Source organism: Leptopilina boulardi, unplaced genomic scaffold (genome assembly GCF_019393585.1).
Source record: "Leptopilina boulardi isolate dan_hultmark-lab unplaced genomic scaffold, ZJU_Lbou_2.1 LbouV2_123, whole genome shotgun sequence".
Classification (NCBI taxonomy): Eukaryota; Metazoa; Arthropoda; class Insecta; order Hymenoptera; family Figitidae; genus Leptopilina; species Leptopilina boulardi.
The window spans coordinates 1117267-1136707 of NW_026137667.1; the positions used below are offsets into that span (position 1 = coordinate 1117267).

Sequence of the window (19441 nt, forward strand, 5' to 3'; positions counted from 1 at the left end):
AACACTGTTGTTGCTCATTCTTTCAAAGGATCAGTTTGTATACGCGTTACGTTTGGTGGGGAAAAAGTGTTATAAATCTTGGAACATTCTCGTTGACACAAATGCGAAAGCCGTCCGTACGCTTCTATGTATACGCGGAAAATAAACTCCAGTAATAAACTCAACGTGAGGTCTGTAAATATCAAAGTTTTGTCGATGCCACCATATATATACAGTTCTGGAGCGTTTCACTATTTATTTCATGTTTTTCAAATGAAAAACCACTTTTTAGATTTAGCGCCGAAATAAATCGAAAAGTAATAAAATTTATATTTGGTTTAACGTTACTTTTACTGTAAATTATTCGAAATATTAGTCAGCACTGTTTCTCAAAGTACCAAGATTTATTTTAAATGTTTCAATGACTGATAAACATGTTTTCAAAGTGCTTTCATAAATGATCTTATTGTTTTTAATAAATTCTAAAAATTATGGGATAACTTGAGAATTTAAACTCTGAACTTTTATAATTCATTGCATCCATCAGATGACCACATTTTTCCTGAATGTTGCTCACCGCGAAAGGATTAATATTTTGAATAACTAATTTTGAAATGAAGCATCACTTTTCGTGGAAAACTCGGTTGCGACATATCTATTTAATATTTAAGTAAAGCCTAACTTTGCAATTTCCCAAGCTGATTGGATGATGGGACATGTAAGCAGAGCTTAAATTTTAATCAGCAGTCGATGTAAGCGACATCCCTGAGGTAAGTTTGGATTACCAGCATAATCTTTTAACCTTCGGGGAATGTTTTCGCGCTGAAAATGTGGATGCAATTTGTGTATATTATATTAAGTGGCGCATTCATCAAATATCTTTCCATTAAGAAGATTCGTTTTCGCTTTTAAATCTACTGCATAACATTTCAATCTCAAATTTCACGGAGAAATATAGTGTCACATCTCCACAGTAATTTCATTTTAAATTAGGAGTTTTAATTTAATTTTGATGTCTGTTATGACTGATAAATAGAAAAAAATTTGACCTCATACCTGAAGGAGTGAGAGTTATTAAAAATTCATTAATTAATAAATTAATTTGATGATCATATGACCTAATTCTCACTTGGCTTAATCTGTATTAGTTTTAATTCTTATTTGCCCTAAACTTGATTTAATCTTCGTTTGGTCTGATCACCATTTGAGTTAACTCTAATTTGATCTAACCGTTTTGTAACCTAATTCTTATTTCCTACTTATCTTTACATATCCCAATTCTTATTTATCCTAATCTGTTTTTTACGAGGGAAGTGGAAAATTTGCATGACCTTTGATATCCAAGGCAGATACCTGAAGCCCAGTGTTCCGAGTTTATGTGGGGATGAACGTTTTTGTTCTAGTCGATCCACTAAAAACCAGACCTTTTGGCTGGACTAATCCTCACACGGAATTGCTGGTACGTTTTAAATTTCGTAGGTGAAGGTCCCTGGGATTTCGCTTTCGCGACCCTTCCATTTTCCTATGTGGATGTCATTAAAGCATCGATGGCACATAGTGATGAACACTCTTTGTTTTATTTGGCACGACATGAAACCTACCTTTTTGTACCCTAAATGCTTCAGCCTGTCCGACACTTCGAGGTCGGTGACTACAACTGCAAGCTTCATCCCTCGCTCGATGGGTCTTAGAACCGTCACCTTCCTGTTTCCTAGCTTTTCGAGCACTTCTTACAACCTTTGTTTTTGGAGATAAAAAAAATTTTTGCCCCGATTATGGCACTCAATCGGAGACCGAAACGTTGGCATCCAAACTAAAATCAAATAGTTCCATACTTTTTTCAAACCTGATCCAAAAAGGCGATATTTAATTGAATATTCTAAATTCCAGCTAAAGGAGAAAGAATCAAAATCAACTTCACAATTATCATCATTATTTTAAGGAACGTAACTTTTTTTCGTTATTAAATGTTAATGAAAGTTTTTATATAATGTAATAAAACTATACAGATTTTAAAATTGCATCGATTGACCTATTTTCAAGTCATGTATACGATATAAGTTGGAAAATTTATTGGCGTTTTAAAAATTTATAAAAAAATGGTTCCATTTTTAAAAAATGGATGAACTCTAATAATATCGTTACTACAATACAGACGATTTAAATACGCATTGATTAATCTATTTGTAAACCTATGTCCTACTTGCAAAAAATTTTATTGACATTTAAATATTGACAAATTAATTATACCCCTTAGTTTTAGGCTTTAAACTTTTTAATTTTTTTATGTAGGTTCTAATTTCTATTTCTATGATTAAGGAAAAGTTATCATGAAACAAACGGAAAAAAAATTTTACAAAAACTTGACAATGGTTTATAATTTTATACACAGTAGTTGTTTCAAATAAGTTGTGTTGATTTGTTAGTAGCGACCTCAAATTGAGTTGTAAACTTTCCAGAAACAACAAAGGGTAAATTCGCTCTACTTTCTCTATGATGTTACTGTAAAATTTTAAAAATTTTAAATTATACAACATTGTTGTAAAACATTTAATTATTAATATGACATAATATATATATGACCAAACACATGATTTTATATAACGTTTTAATAAAAAATTATTAATAATATTGTATACATATGTAAAAAAAATTTCTAGTCCAGCATAACTTTGCTACCCAGTGCAAAGCCATTCCAAGCAATCTCATGTAACCAGATCCTAGTGTTGTATAAAATTTGACTCTCATGAGTCTATTTGAAAAAGCGGTAAATTCTTCTCCTTTCCTAAGCTTTAATTAAAAGTGTCATTTAAAGTAAAAAGCTTTTTTCGCAAGAGAAAAGTTTTGATTGATTTTATGACCTTTTAGTTACTTGATGTATTTCCGGTAGTAGTCTACTTTATAAACAAGCTGCTACTACTACTGTCGACAAAAAAAAACTTTTGTATATCGTAAATTCGCACATCAATCTTCAAAATAAATGCCACCTTTCTTTTTCCTTTACTTGGCAGTTGCGTTTCAGTATTGATTTTACTTCATATATACCTCGAGACTTTCTACGATTTTCTTCCCCTCTATTCGCCTATAGCGTTACCGCGAATTTGTCTTCCAGTCCCTGAAGCAGCCTCTAAAATAAATACATCCGGGGTCGTCAATTTCCAAAGGCCTTCAAGCACTTGTTCCCTCTTCAGTAACGATATTTCTTCTCTTGGTGCTAAATTCAGTTTTATACTAAAAACTAGTTCAGAAATTATTTAAGAATGACCTGAGGCGGAAGAAAATAGAATGTTCCTGAAATTGCGAAAAGAAATGTGTTAGTAAATCTGTAAATAAAAAAACCTTTTTCATTATAAATATATTTTTGTATTAGTTTCGATTTAAAAGAAAGTACTATTGATATATTAATAAAGTTGGAAAATAAGAATGAGAATTAAAATTTTATTTAGAGCATTATGATATTGTGAAAAGCTCACAAGATGCTTTTTCTTTATTATAAATGTATCGGTTATGAGTGAAGTAGTTGCTTATAAAAAATGAAAATAAGTGGTTGTTCTGTCACTCAATTTAACTGTGACGAATGCACTGTCTTGAGTAGAAAACCATTAGGTAATTTTTTGCACCACTTCTTGAGTGCGACGCCAAGTAGATGTTCTATATATGTCCGGTTCCTTGTTAGACTTGATCTCGAGAACTATAAATTTTCTACGTGCAACCAGGTCACAAATAGTCTGTGAAAAAGAAAAATTATAATTGTATAAGTCATTTTTTTCTAGTTTATATATATATATATATATATATATATATAGTGTATTCACATCACAGTAGAAGGTATTATAAATAATAAAATAGATATTTAATTTTTGAAAAGAGAAAATTTTTCTACATTTATATTTTCAATCGATAAAATTTTTTAAAAATGTTAAATTTTTGCAATCTGCAGTTCTCGACCGAAATTTCCTAAGTAAAGGAATCAACAAGCTCGTTACATCTAATTTTCATTTATAATATTTGTTTCTTAATATATTTTAAAATATTAAAAAAATAAATTCACAACTCAGATAGCTCTTTTTTTGTGAATATTTTAGTGTTTAGTCTGTATGTAATTATTATTAATGAATCTAAAATGAAATTTGAAGTGAAAGATTGAATTTCCACTTGAATTAATAGAAAAAAAAAATGAAACGAAGTTATTTTTCAATTATATGACTTTTAAATGTGCTTTTTTCAAATGCTTTGTGATTTCCTCGCTTTCAAGAACTTTGATGGAATTTTCGAATTTTCCACTGAATTCGAGTTTGTTAATTGAGATTTGACTGCGAGCCATGCAGACGGAGTAAGAGATTCACTTACCGTTGACGAGCGGATAGCGTCACAGTCTGCAGGGAATTCGCCTAATTTATTCGGTTCGCTGACGCTGCAAAGAACTAGTCCCGCGGTTCACCATAAACTATAGTGAGACTAAAAGTACTTTTACATAAAAAGGTATAAAAGTGTCCTTCAACTTTCAAAACGCCGTAAGAAAACTAGATGAAAAAAGTTGATGAAAGAAATGGAATATTCTGTGTATGTGGAAAATGTTTATTTCTAAATAAAAGATATTTTCGTCTACCTTATATAGTAGCAAAAAAAAATTCTTATACAATGGCTAAAAAAAAGTTCATCGAGAAACCGTTCAAATCAATTTATTTTTTCAAAGCAATTAATTTTTTTCATTTAGCCAATTACGGGGATGCATAAACAGCAACACGGAAACAATTCTATCGATTTCTTAATGAAGTTTTAATTTTAATTAAGCAATCAATGTTTTAGTTTGTATAAGAGAATTTTTTAAGAGTTTTTTTCGAATTGAAAATAATATATTTTTTTGAGGTAAATTGGATCTGTTTAGTCAATATTTCTACATTTCGTCTTTAAAATAATTTCTTAACTGTTAACAAATTAGATGAAATATTTCATACAGTCAAGTTTTTAAATTGTTCAAGTTTAGTTCCTTCTTGTTTGACTTTTATTATCACTTGTCAATAAGCTTTCTACCTCTTTTCTGCTATTCTAACTTTTACTGATCTACAGGGAATTCTGTAACCAGGATCGGCATTTGACGAAATGGCGCCCAAGCGAATATGGAATGAGCGCAACCCTTTTATGATTCTTAAAAATAAATTTTTTATATTTTTTTTCTCGGGCAATAAATAATTAGTTAACAGTAGTTATAAATAATGACCTTTTTAATTTAAAGAAAAAAAATTATACAATTACAACGATTTTTTAATGAACTATTAAAACTCTTTTTAATATTTGTTAGGATACTTTTAAAACAATTTAAAAAAATGAAAATTATTAGCCAAATGGTAGATTTCTAAATAGTTTCATTCTCATTTCCTCCATGCCTAACGTTGGGAATCGCAGAGTACCATTTAAATTGAAAATAGTACTTAAGATGCTGCGAATAAAATACTTGTTTAAACTGTAGTGAAACTTTGCTTTCAAACTTCTGATTCATAAGAAGAAGCTCTCAACATTTTTCTTATGTAAAATATTTACGTGACACTATTATTTACTATATCTTAAATCTATGTTTGTATTTTAATATCATCAAAACTTTAAACATAAGCTTCTAGAAATGTTCAGGAAATGAAGTCAAAACAACGTATAGTAGATGTGAAATTACTTAGAATTCTCAAAAAAATTCAATTTTTCTTAGGCAGACTATTTTATTGCAATTTCTTGCACAAAATACACCTAAAAGTGTAGAAAAAAATCGACAGTCCGATCCGAGTAGAGGAAGACCCCTATTATGACCTTTAAAGCGCTTTTCGTGAAAAAAAAAATTTCAAAAAAATTCAATTTTTCTTAGGCACACTATTTTATTGCATTTTCCTGCACAAAATACACCTAAAATTGTTGAAAAAAATTGACAGCCCGATCCGAGTAGAGGAACACCATTTTTATAACCATTAAAGCGATTTTCATCAAAAAAAAATTTTCAAAAAAATTCAATTTTTCTTAGGCAGACTATTTTATTGCAATTTCTTGCACAAAATACACCTAAAAGTGTAGAAAAAAATTGACAGCCCGATCCGAGTAGAGGAAGACCTTTATAAGCACCAAAATGTCATCCAGGTCAAAAAAAAAATTTTCAAAAAAATTCAATTTTACTTAGGCACACTATTTTATTGCAATTTCTTGCACAAAATACACCCAAAAGTGTAGAAAAAAATTGACAGCCAAATCCGAGTAGAGGAACACCAAATTTATGACCATTAAAGCGATTTTCGTAAAAAAAAATTTTTCAAAAAAATTCAAATTTTCTTAGGCACACTATTTTATTGCATTTTCTTGCACAAAATACACCTAAAAGTGTAGAAAAAAATTGTCAGCCAAATCCGAGTAGAGGAACACCAATTTTATGACCATTAAAGCGATTTTCGTAAAAAAAAAATTTTCAAAAAAATTCAATTTTTCTTAGGCACACTATTTTATTGCAATTTCTTGCACAAAATACACCCAAAAGTGTAGAAAAAAATTGACCGCCAAATCCGAGTAGAGGAACACCAATATTATGACCATTAAAGCGATTTTCGTAAAAAAAAAATTTTCAAAAAAATTCAATTTTTCTTAGGCACACTATTTTATTGCAATTTCTTGCACAAAATACACCCAAAAGTGTAGAAAAAAATTGACAGCCAAATCCGAGTAGAGGAACACCAATTTTATGACCATTAAAGCGATTTTCGTAAAAAAAAAATATTCAAAAAAATTCAATTTTTCTTAGGCACACTATTTTATTGCAATTTCTTGCACAAAATACACCTAAAAGTGTAGAAAAAATTTGACAGCCCGATCCGAGTAGAGGAAGACCTTTATAAGCACCAAAATGTCATCCAGGTCAAAAAAAAAATTTTCAAAAAAATTCAATTTTACTTAGGCACACTATTTTATTGCAATTTCTTGCACAAAATACACCTAAAAGTGTAGAAAAAAATTGACAGCTCGATCCGAGTAGAGGAAGACCTTTATAAGCACCAAAATGTCATCCAGGTCAAAAAAAAAATTTTCAAAAAAATTCAATTTTACTTAGGCACACTATTTTATTGCAATTTCTTGCACAAAATACACCCAAAAGTGTAGAAAAAAATTGACAGCCAAATCCGAGTAGAGGAAGACCCTTATAAGCACCAAAATGTCATCCAGGTCAAAAAAAAAATTTTCAAAAAAATTCAATTTTACTTAGGCACACTATTTTATTGCAATTTCTTGCACAAAATACACCCAAAAGTGTAGAAAAAAATTGACAGCCAAATCCGAGTAGAGGAACACCAATTTTATGACCATTAAAGCGATTTTCGTAAAAAAAAAATATTCAAAAAAATTCAATTTTTCTTAGGCACACTATTTTATTGCAATTTCTTGCACAAAATACACCTAAAAGTGTAGAAAAAAATTGACAGCCCGATCCGAGTAGAGGAAGACCTTTATAAGCACCAAAATGTCATCCAGGTCAAAAAAAAAATTTTCAAAAAAATTCAATTTTACTTAGGCACACTATTTTATTGCAATTTCTTGCACAAAATACACCCAAAAGTGTAGAAAAAAATTGACAGCCAAATCCGAGTAGAGGAACACCAAATTTATGACCATTAAAGCGATTTTCGTAAAAAAAAATTTTTCAAAAAAATTCAAATTTTCTTAGGCACACTATTTTATTGCATTTTCTTGCACAAAATACACCTAAAAGTGTAGAAAAAAATTGTCAGCCAAATCCGAGTAGAGGAACACCAATTTTATGACCATTAAAGCGATTTTCGTAAAAAAAAAATTTTCAAAAAAATTCAATTTTTCTTAGGCACACTATTTTATTGCAATTTCTTGCACAAAATACACCCAAAAGTGTAGAAAAAAATTGACCGCCAAATCCGAGTAGAGGAACACCAATATTATGACCATTAAAGCGATTTTCGTAAAAAAAAAATTTTCAAAAAAATTCAATTTTTCTTAGGCACACTATTTTATTGCAATTTCTTGCACAAAATACACCCAAAAGTGTAGAAAAAAATTGACAGCCAAATCCGAGTAGAGGAACACCAATTTTATGACCATTAAAGCGATTTTCGTAAAAAAAAAATATTCAAAAAAATTCAATTTTTCTTAGGCACACTATTTTATTGCAATTTCTTGCACAAAATACACCTAAAAGTGTAGAAAAAATTTGACAGCCCGATCCGAGTAGAGGAAGACCTTTATAAGCACCAAAATGTCATCCAGGTCAAAAAAAAAATTTTCAAAAAAATTCAATTTTACTTAGGCACACTATTTTATTGCAATTTCTTGCACAAAATACACCTAAAAGTGTAGAAAAAAATTGACAGCTCGATCCGAGTAGAGGAAGACCTTTATAAGCACCAAAATGTCATCCAGGTCAAAAAAAAAATTTTCAAAAAAATTCAATTTTACTTAGGCACACTATTTTATTGCAATTTCTTGCACAAAATACACCCAAAAGTGTAGAAAAAAATTGACAGCCAAATCCGAGTAGAGGAAGACCCTTATAAGCACCAAAATGTCATCCAGGTCAAAAAAAAAATTTTCAAAAAAATTCAATTTTACTTAGGCACACTATTTTATTGCAATTTCTTGCACAAAATACACCCAAAAGTGTAGAAAAAAATTGACAGCCAAATCCGAGTAGAGGAACACCAATTTTATGACCATTAAAGCGATTTTCGTAAAAAAAAAATATTCAAAAAAATTCAATTTTTCTTAGGCACACTATTTTATTGCAATTTCTTGCACAAAATACACCCAAAAGTGTAGAAAAAAATTGACAGTTAAATCCGAGTAGAGGAAGACCCTTATAAGCACCAAAATGTCATCCAGGTCCAAAAAAAAATTTTCAAAAAAATTCAATTTTTCTTAGGCACACTATTTTATTGCAATTTCTTGCACAAAATACACCTAAAAGTGTAGAAAAAATTTGACAGCCCGATCCGAGTAGAGGAAGACCTTTATAAGCACCAAAATGTCATCCAGGTCAAAAAAAAAATTTTCAAAAAAATTCAATTTTACTTAGGCACACTATTTTATTGCAATTTCTTGCACAAAATACACCTAAAAGTGTAGAAAAAAATTGACAGCTCGATCCGAGTAGAGGAAGACCTTTATAAGCACCAAAATGTCATCCAGGTCAAAAAAAAAATTTTCAAAAAAATTCAATTTTACTTAGGCACACTATTTTATTGCAATTTCTTGCACAAAATACACCTAAAAGTGTAGAAAAAAATTGACAGCCAAATCCGAGTAGAGGAAGACCCTTATAAGCACCAAAATGTCATCCAGGTCAAAAAAAAAATTTTCAAAAAAATTCAATTTTACTTAGGCACACTATTTTATTGCAATTTCTTGCACAAAATACACCCAAAAGTGTAGAAAAAAATTGACAGCCAAATCCGAGTAGAGGAAGACCCTTATAAGCACCAAAATGTCATCCAGGTCAAAAAAAAAATTTTCCAAAAAATTCAATTTTACTTAGGCACACTATTTTATTGCAATTTCTTGCACAAAATACACCCAAAAGTGTAGAAAAAAATTGACAGCCAAATCCGAGTAGAGGAAGACCCTTATAAGCACCAAAATGTCATCCAGGTCCAAAAAAAAATTTTCAAAAAAATTCAATTTTTCTTAGGCACACTATTTTATTGCAATTTCTTGCACAAAATACACCTAAAAGTGTAGAAAAAAATTGACAGCCAAATCCGAGTAGAGGAAGACCCTTATAAGTACCAAAATGTCATCCAAGTCCAAAAAAAAATTTTCAAAAAAATTCAATTTTTCTTAGGCACACTATTTTATTGCATTTTCTTGCACAAAATACACCTAAAAGTGTAGAAAAAAATTGTCAGCCAAATCCGAGTGGAGGAACACCAATTTTATGACCATTAAAGCGATTTTCGTAAAAAAAAAATTTTCAAAAAAATTCAATTTTTCTTAGGCACACTATTTTATTGCAATTTCTTGCACAAAATACACCCAAAAGTGTAGAAAAAAATTGACAGCCAAATCCGAGTAGAGGAACACCAATTTTATGACCATTAAAGCGATTTTCGTAAAAAAAAAATTTTCAAAAAAATTCAATTTTTCTTAGGCACACTATTTTATTGCATTTTCCTGCAAAAAATACACCTAAAATTGTTGAAAAAAATTGACAGCCCGATCCGAGTAGAGGAACACCATTTTTATGACCATTAAAGCGATTTTCATCAAAAAAAAATTTTCAAAAAAATTCAATTTTTCTTAGGCACACTATTTTATTGCAATTTCTTGCACAAAATACACCCAAAAGTGTAGAAAAAAATTGACAGTTAAATCCGAGTAGAGGAACACCAATTTTATGACCATTAAAGCGATTTTCGTAAAAAAAAATTTTTCAAAAAAATTCAATTTTTCTTAGGCACACTATTTTATTGCATTTTCTTGCACAAAATACACCTAAAAGTGTAGAAAAAAATTGTCAGCCAAATCCGAGTAGAGGAACACCAATTTTATGACCATTAAAGCGATTTTCGTAAAAAAAAAATTTTCAAAAAAATTCAATTTTTCTTAGGCACACTATTTTATTGCAATTTCTTGCACAAAATACACCTAAAAGTGTAGAAAAAAATTGACAGCCAAATCCGAGTAGAGGAAGACCCTTATAAGTACCAAAATGTCATCCAGGTCCAAAAAAAAATTTTCAAAAAAATTCAATTTTTCTTAGGCACACTATTTTATTGCAATTTCTTGCACAAAATACACCCAAAAGTGTAGAAAAAAATTGACAGCCAAATCCTAGTAGAGGAACACCAATTTTATGACCATTAAAGCGATTTTCGTAAAAAAAAAATTTTCAAAAAAATTCAATTTTTCTTAGGCACACTATTTTATTGCAATTTCTTGCACAAAATACACCTAAAAGTGTAGAAAAAAATTGACAGCCAAATCCGAGTAGAGGAAGACCCTTATAAGTACCAAAATGTCATCCAGGTCCAAAAAAAAATTTTCAAAAAAATTCAATTTTTCTTAGGCACACTATTTTATTGCAATTTCTTGCACAAAATACACCCAAAAGTGTAGAAAAAAATTGACAGTTAAATCCGAGTAGAGGAAGACCCTTATAAGCACCAAAATGTCATCCAGGTCCAAAAAAAAATTTTCAAAAAAATTCAATTTTTCTTAGGCACACTATTTTATTGCAATTTCTTGCACAAAATACACCTAAAAGTGTAGAAAAAATTTGACAGCCAAATCCGAGTAGAGGAAGACCCTTATAAGCAACAAAATGTCATCCAGGTCCAAAAAAAAATTTTTAAAAAAATTCAATTTTTCTTAGGCACACTATTTTATTGCAATTTCTTGCACAAAATACACCCAAAAGTGTAGAAAAAAATTGACAGCCAAATCCGAGTAGAGGAACACCAATTTTATGACCATTAAAGCGATTTTCGTAAAAAAAAAATTTTCAAAAAAATTCAATTTTTCTTAGGCACACTATTTTATTGCAATTTCTTGCACAAAATACACCTAAAAGTGTAGAAAAAAATTGACAGCCAAATCCGAGTAGAGGAAGACCCTTATAAGTACCAAAATGTCATCCAGGTCCAAAAAAAAATTTTCAAAAAAATTCAATTTTTCTTAGGCACACTATTTTATTGCAATTTCTTGCACAAAATACACCCAAAAGTGTAGAAAAAAATTGACAGCCAAATCCTAGTAGAGGAACACCAATTTTATGACCATTAAAGCGATTTTCGTAAAAAAAAAATTTTCAAAAAAATTCAATTTTTCTTAGGCACACTATTTTATTGCAATTTCTTGCACAAAATACACCCAAAAGTGTAGAAAAAAATTGACAGCCAAATCCGAGTAGAGGAACACCAATTTTATAACCATTAAAGCGATTTTCGTAAAAAAAAAATTTTCAAAAAAATTCAATTTTTCTTAGGCACACTATTTTATTGCAATTTCTTGCACAAAATACACCCAAAAGTGTAGAAAAAAATTGACAGTTAAATCCGAGTAGAGGAAGACCCTTATAAGCACCAAAATGTCATCCAGGTCCAAAAAAAAATTTTCAAAAAAATTCAATTTTTCTTAGGCACACTATTTTATTGCAATTTCTTGCACAAAATACACCTAAAAGTGTAGAAAAAATTTGACAGCCAAATCCGAGTAGAGGAAGACCCTTATAAGCACCAAAATGTCATCCAGGTCCAAAAAAAAATTTTCAAAAAAATTCAATTTTTCTTAGGCACACTATTTTATTGCAATTTTTTGCAAAAAATACACCTAAAAGTGTAGAAAAAATTTGACAGCCAAATCCGAGTAGAGGAAGACCCTTATAAGCACCAAAATGTCATCCAGGTCCAAAAAAAAATTTTCAAAAAAATTCAATTTTTCTTAGGCACACTATTTTATTGCAATTTCTTGCACAAAATACACCCAAAAGTGTAGAAAAAAATTGACAGTTAAATCCGAGTAGAGGAAGACCCTTATAAGCACCAAAATGTCATCCAGGTCCAAAAAAAAATTTTCAAAAAAATTCAATTTTTCTTAGGCACACTATTTTATTGCAATTTCTTGCACAAAATACACCTAAAAGTGTAGAAAAAATTTGACAGCCCGATCCGAGTAGAGGAAGACCTTTATAAGCACCAAAATGTCATCCAGGTCAAAAAAAAAATTTTCAAAAAAATTCAATTTTACTTAGGCACACTATGTTATTGCAATTTCTTGCACAAAATACACCTAAAAGTGTAGAAAAAAATTGACAGCTCGATCCGAGTAGAGGAAGACCTTTATAAGCACCAAAATGTCATCCAGGTCAAAAAAAATATTTTCAAAAAAATTCAATTTTACTTAGGCACACTATTTTATTGCAATTTCTTGCACAAAATACACCCAAAAGTGTAGAAAAAAATTGACAGCCAAATCCGAGTAGAGGAAGACCCTTATAAGCACCAAAATGTCATCCAGGTCCAAAAAAAAATTTTCAAAAAAATTCAATTTTTCTTAGGCACACTATTTTATTGCAATTTCTTGCACAAAATACACCCAAAAGTGTAGAAAAAAATTGACAGCCAAATCCGAGTAGAGGAACACCAATTTTATGACCATTAAAGCGATTTTCGTAAAAAAAAAATTTTCAAAAAAATTCAATTTTTCTTAGGCACACTATTTTATTGCAATTTCTTGCACAAAATACACCTAAAAGTGTAGAAAAAAATTGACAGCCAAATCCGAGTAGAGGAAGACCCTTATAAGTACCAAAATGTCATCCAGGTCCAAAAAAAAATTTTCAAAAAAATTCAATTTTTCTTAGGCACACTATTTTATTGCAATTTCTTGCACAAAATACACCCAAAAGTGTAGAAAAAAATTGACAGTTAAATCCGAGTAGAGGAAGACCCTTATAAGCACCAAAATGTCATCCAGGTCCAAAAAAAAATTTTCAAAAAAATTCAATTTTTCTTAGGCACACTATTTTATTGCAATTTCTTGCACAAAATACACCTAAAAGTGTAGAAAAAATTTGACAGCCAAATCCGAGTAGAGGAAGACCCTTATAAGCACCAAAATGTCATCCAGGTCCAAAAAAAAATTTTCAAAAAAATTCAATTTTTCTTAGGCACACTATTTTATTGCAATTTCTTGCACAAAATACACCCAAAAGTGTAGAAAAAAATTGACAGCCAAATCCGAGTAGAGGAACACCAATTTTATGACCATTAAAGCGATTTTCGTAAAAAAAAAATTTTCAAAAAAATTCAATTTTTCTTAGGCACACTATTTTATTGCAATTTCTTGCACAAAATACACCTAAAAGTGTAGAAAAAAATTGACAGCCAAATCCGAGTAGAGGAAGACCCTTATAAGTACCAAAATGTCATCCAGGTCCAAAAAAAAATTTTCAAAAAAATTCAATTTTTCTTAGGCACACTATTTTATTGCAATTTCTTGCACAAAATACACCTAAAAGTGTAGAAAAAATTTGACAGCCAAATCCGAGTAGAGGAAGACCCTTATAAGCACCAAAATGTCATCCAGGTCCAAAAAAAAATTTTCAAAAAAATTCAATTTTTCTTAGGCACACTATTTTATTGCAATTTTTTGCAAAAAATACACCTAAAAGTGTAGAAAAAATTTGACAGCCAAATCCGAGTAGAGGAAGACCCTTATAAGCACCAAAATGTCATCCAGGTCCAAAAAAAAATTTTCAAAAAAATTCAATTTTTCTTAGGCACACTATTTTATTGCAATTTCTTGCACAAAATACACCTAAAAGTGTAGAAAAAAATTGACAGCTCGATCCGAGTAGAGGAAGACCTTTATAAGCACCAAAATGTCATCCAGGTCAAAAAAAATATTTTCAAAAAAATTCAATTTTACTTAGGCACACTATTTTATTGCAATTTCTTGCACAAAATACACCCAAAAGTGTAGAAAAAAATTGACAGCCAAATCCGAGTAGAGGAAGACCCTTATAAGCACCAAAATGTCATCCAGGTCCAAAAAAAAATTTTCAAAAAAATTCAATTTTTCTTAGGCACACTATTTTATTGCAATTTCTTGCACAAAATACAACCAAAAGTGTAGAAAAAAATTGACAGCCAAATCCGAGTAGAGGAACACCAATTTTATGACCATTAAAGCGATTTTCGTAAAAAAAAAATTTTCAAAAAAATTCAATTTTTCTTAGGCACACTATTTTATTGCAATTTCTTGCACAAAATACACCTAAAAGTGTAGAAAAAAATTGACAGCCAAATCCGAGTAGAGGAAGACCCTTATAAGTACCAAAATGTCATCCAGGTCCAAAAAAAAATTTTCAAAAAAATTCAATTTTTCTTAGGCACACTATTTTATTGCAATTTCTTGCACAAAATACACCCAAAAGTGTAGAAAAAAATTGACAGCCAAATCCGAGTAGAGGAACACCAATTTTATGACCATTAAAGCGATTTTCGTAAAAAAAAAATTTTCAAAAAAATTCAATTTTTCTTAGGCACACTATTTTATTGCAATTTCTTGCACAAAATACACCTAAAAGTGTAGAAAAAAATTGACAGCCAAATCCGAGTAGAGGAAGACCCTTATAAGTACCAAAATGTCATCCAGGTCCAAAAAAAAATTTTCAAAAAAATTCAATTTTTCTTAGGCACACTATTTTATTGCAATTTCTTGCACAAAATACACCCAAAAGTGTAGAAAAAAATTGACAGCCAAATCCGAGTAGAGGAACACCAATTTTATGACCATTAAAGCGATTTTCGTAAAAAAAAAATTTTCAAAAAAATTCAATTTTTCTTAGGCACACTATTTTATTGCAATTTCTTGCACAAAATACACCTAAAAGTGTAGAAAAAAATTGACAGCCAAATCCGAGTAGAGGAAGACCCTTATAAGTACCAAAATGTCATCCAGGTCCAAAAAAAAATTTTCAAAAAAATTCAATTTTTCTTAGGCACACTATTTTATTGCAATTTCTTGCACAAAATACACACTAAAGTGTAGAAAAAAATTGACAGCCAAATCCGAGTAGAGGAAGACCCTTATAAGCACCAAAATGTCATCCAGGTCCAAAAAAAAATTTTCAAAAAAATTCAATTTTTCTTAGGCACACTATTTTATTGCAATTTCTTGCACAAAATACACCCAAAAGTGTAGAAAAAAATTGACAGTTAAATCCGAGTAGAGGAAGACCCTTATAAGCACCAAAATGTCATCCAGGTCCAAAAAAAAATTTTCAAAAAAATTCAATTTTTCTTAGGCACACTATTTTATTGCAATTTCTTGCACAAAATACACCTAAAAGTGTAGAAAAAATTTGACAGCCCGATCCGAGTAGAGGAAGACCTTTATAAGCACCAAAATGTCATCCAGGTCAAAAAAAAAAATTTCAAAAAAATTCAATTTTACTTAGGCACACTATTTTATTGCAATTTCTTGCACAAAATACACCTAAAAGTGTAGAAAAAAATTGACAGCCAAATCCGAGTAGAGGAACACCAATTTTATGACCATTAAAGCGATTTTCGTAAAAAAAAATTTTCAAAAAAATTCAATTTTTCTTAGGCACACTATTTTATTGCAATTTCTTGCACAAAATACACCCAAAAGTGTAGAAAAAAATTGACAGCCAAATCCGAGTAGAGGAACACCAATTTTATAACCATTAAAGCGATTTTCGTAAAAAAAAAATTTTCAAAAAAATTCAATTTTTCTTAGGCACACTATTTTATTGCAATTTCTTGCACAAAATACACCTAAAAGTGTAGATAAAAATTGACAGATTGATACAAGTATGGGAAAACCTCTTTTATTACCCCTATGATAAGTAAGGACCTTTCCTCTTCTTGCGTTGGGGTGTCAATTTTTCTACACTTTTAGTTGTATTTTCTGCTTGAATTTGTAATAAAATTGTGTGTGTAATGAAAATTAAATTTTTTTGATAAATGTCAATGTAGGGGATTATATTAGGGTTGTTTTTTTTAAATAGATTTTTGGTTGAACCTAATTTTTTTTGTTAAGTATTATGTTTTTTTTGAAGTTTTTTGTAATTTTTTTTTGTGTTTATGCATTATCTTTTTTTAAAAATTAAGATGATCGTAATCGATGTGAACTTCACTGACCTTATAATTAATGGTGTTTATCCTTATCCCCCCTCTATGGTTAATTGATGCTGTATAGTAGCAATGGAATTTCCTAGCTGGTTTTTGTTTTTTCTAATTAGAATTATAAACTTTTCTTGTTGATTTATTTAACTATTTTTTTAGGTTTTGTTATTTTCCATAAAATAATTTGGCGTCCTTAAATAGTCAGTTAATTTAAAATACTTTTTTATTCTTATTATTATTTAAAAAGTACTGGTTTTATTTGTGAAAAAAAATTAAATATGTCAAAGTTTCTTTATTTTCTAAGGAAAGTAATTAGGTCAGGTATATACAGGGCAATGTTTGTCGCAGTCACAAATCCACGGTATGTACTAAAGCTTTTGTATTTTCTCGTAGGCGCCCACTGCAAGTACTTATACGAATTACGCTTTGTTTCTTACTTATAATTAATAAAACACGGTTCCGGATATATATTTTGTGTGTGTGGCACATGTATGTTGGATGTACGAGCTTTTTATGGTATAAAATTAAATTCAAAAAGGCATTTCAAAGAATCATTACACTACTTTTAGTGGAAATTAATGATCAAAGACCTCCGACTGACTTTATTTTTACACATTTAATATACCTTTTAATTCTTTTAGTATATTATAAAATTCTACTCTTTAAATTCAAAGGCATTTGAGTCAATATCAAAACTATACCAAATTATAAAAAAATGTTAGATTGAACCTCGGATTGAACAAAATATTTTTATATTAATTTTTTGCATTTGTTATTTTAATTTAAAATTGCTAACTATAACATCGTAGAAGGTTATTTTATTTTATAAACTTTTAAATTTCATAATTTGATTAATGAGAGTAATAAGTTAACTCAGTAAAAACACAATATTAAGTGTCTGGAAGAGTCTAACTTTATCTGAAATTACCCTATCTAACAGTATCGCAAATAAAAATGAATTATTCACTATAAATGAAAATTGTTTAACAATTTTGTATTCAATAGATTGTTGTAATAAAAGGAATGTAAATATTTTATGGCTAACCACAATGCACACACACTGTGCATAGTTATGAATTTTAATGCGAACGTGAAAATCGCCTTGAAAATATTCTTTTGAAAAATTATTATTCAACTACATTTTTCAAAACCTATGAAGGAGCTTCTTGGCTTTTTGTAATATTTAACGCCTTTTTAAACATTGCAATAAGTTCCCTATTATTTTATGAGTCAGATGCTCTCATTGGCATGCATGAAAACGTCATTTTAGTACTACGACATATGGCGGTAAATTTTCTTTCGGAAAAAGAATAGCTCGCTTGTGTTACTGAATTTTTGATCAAGCGATTTTCTTCACAAGAAATTCATCATATTGAAATTCTTTTTGTGGAAAAAAAAAATGTTTTAAAAAAATTAACATTTTGTAAACATATTCTTAATCTATGAAAATATGGGATAAATCAAATTGTACCTTAGAAAATATTGTTTTTCTTTTTTTGTGAGAATTTTTCCAAGGGAGCTTTCTACCCTTTTTTCAGACGTTATTCTATGGGTTATGCTGTCGATCGATGTAAGCTGTTTTCTATATAAGGAGGAGGCAACGGCACCACATTGAAGAGGAGAGATGAAATATTGTTTTATTCTCCATAAAAGCTGCTGTCGTTTTATGGGAATTGAAATTCCTTTGCAAGCTCGAGTACGGCAGAGGTTATATACGTTTGACCAAAGCGTGTTTTGAGAATATTGATAAATTCCTGCACGCATATGCGCCCCCTTGATTACATCGTTTCAAAATTATCCATAAACACTTATTGCTTGTTCTATTTTCATATATATACATGGTCATATATGTAGGCCATTGTGTAAAAGATCACCTCAAATGGTCCCTCTGCGAACTCGCTTTTCAGAGATACTCTTTAATACACTCTCGGTAAACTTTTTCACATTATCGTGAATTTTAAAAATACTTTCAAGATTGCTCTCTCTTCTAAAAGTTTCTTTTATAGATTATAAATTATAAATTCTAATACCACTTTGGCTTTATACTGACAATGATTTTAATAAGCAACATTAAAATTTTTTTTTTAATTTTTCACCTTTTATATAATATTTAAATACGCAGTGACAAAATATTCTATTATGTAAAAGAAATGCGCGAAGAAAAGTGATTTATCAGCTTTAGAAAATGCAATTTTATTTTTGGTGATGATTTTATTCATATGGATTCACTGTAACAACAAATTGCCTAATAATATTTAGCTGTAATATATCAGCTATTTTTTTCTCCCGTGTTTGCTAAAGAATTATATTAGACGTTCCTCTTTAATTCGGTGGAACAATCTAGTACTTGTTTGGGTTGGTTCCGGGTGCTTCTATACCAAAACAAAAAAGTATCTCCCCCTGAACCCGACCTTACTTCTCCGAATTAGTAGAGGCGCTTCTGCCTAATTCAGCGATGTCAAAGGTAGGGGTTGGTTTAGCTATGTATGCTCTCGTGTTAAAACAACTCCCACTGGACATAAACCTTCCTCGGTAGTCTCACGAATTATCAACAGCAACAGAATTACCTGTGCAGAAATTGAAATATGGACCTACAATAATTTTATCAAATTCTTTTTTTTTTCTAGTACCTAGGCAGATTATTTCTTTGTTATATCATAATTAATTAAAATTTTTAATTATTATTAATTTTTCCTAATCTAAGAACTTATAATTATTCCCTACTCTAATCTCTCAATTTAACTTAATTAAAGAAACTAGAGGTTATTAAATGAATGAACAAAATGATAATTAGACAAAAGATTATTTACTTATTA

At 29.7% G+C, this 19441-nt stretch overlaps 1 protein-coding gene and 1 long non-coding RNA gene across 5 annotated transcripts in view; one reads left to right on the forward strand and one right to left on the reverse strand.

Annotated features, from left to right (window-relative positions):
- The window catches only part of LOC127290837 (KH domain-containing, RNA-binding, signal transduction-associated protein 2-like), a 98483-nt gene that overhangs the window by 16435 nt on the left and 62607 nt on the right, over nucleotides 1-19441 (forward strand). The gene's annotated exons all lie outside the window — the stretch shown is intronic.
- Nucleotides 2179-3728, reverse strand: LOC127290899 (uncharacterized). The gene is made up of 3 exons (XR_007844507.1): nucleotides 3453-3728; nucleotides 2619-3270; nucleotides 2179-2481 (listed from the first exon to the last, which is right to left on the reverse strand). It is a non-coding gene; the product is annotated as an uncharacterized LOC127290899 (long non-coding RNA).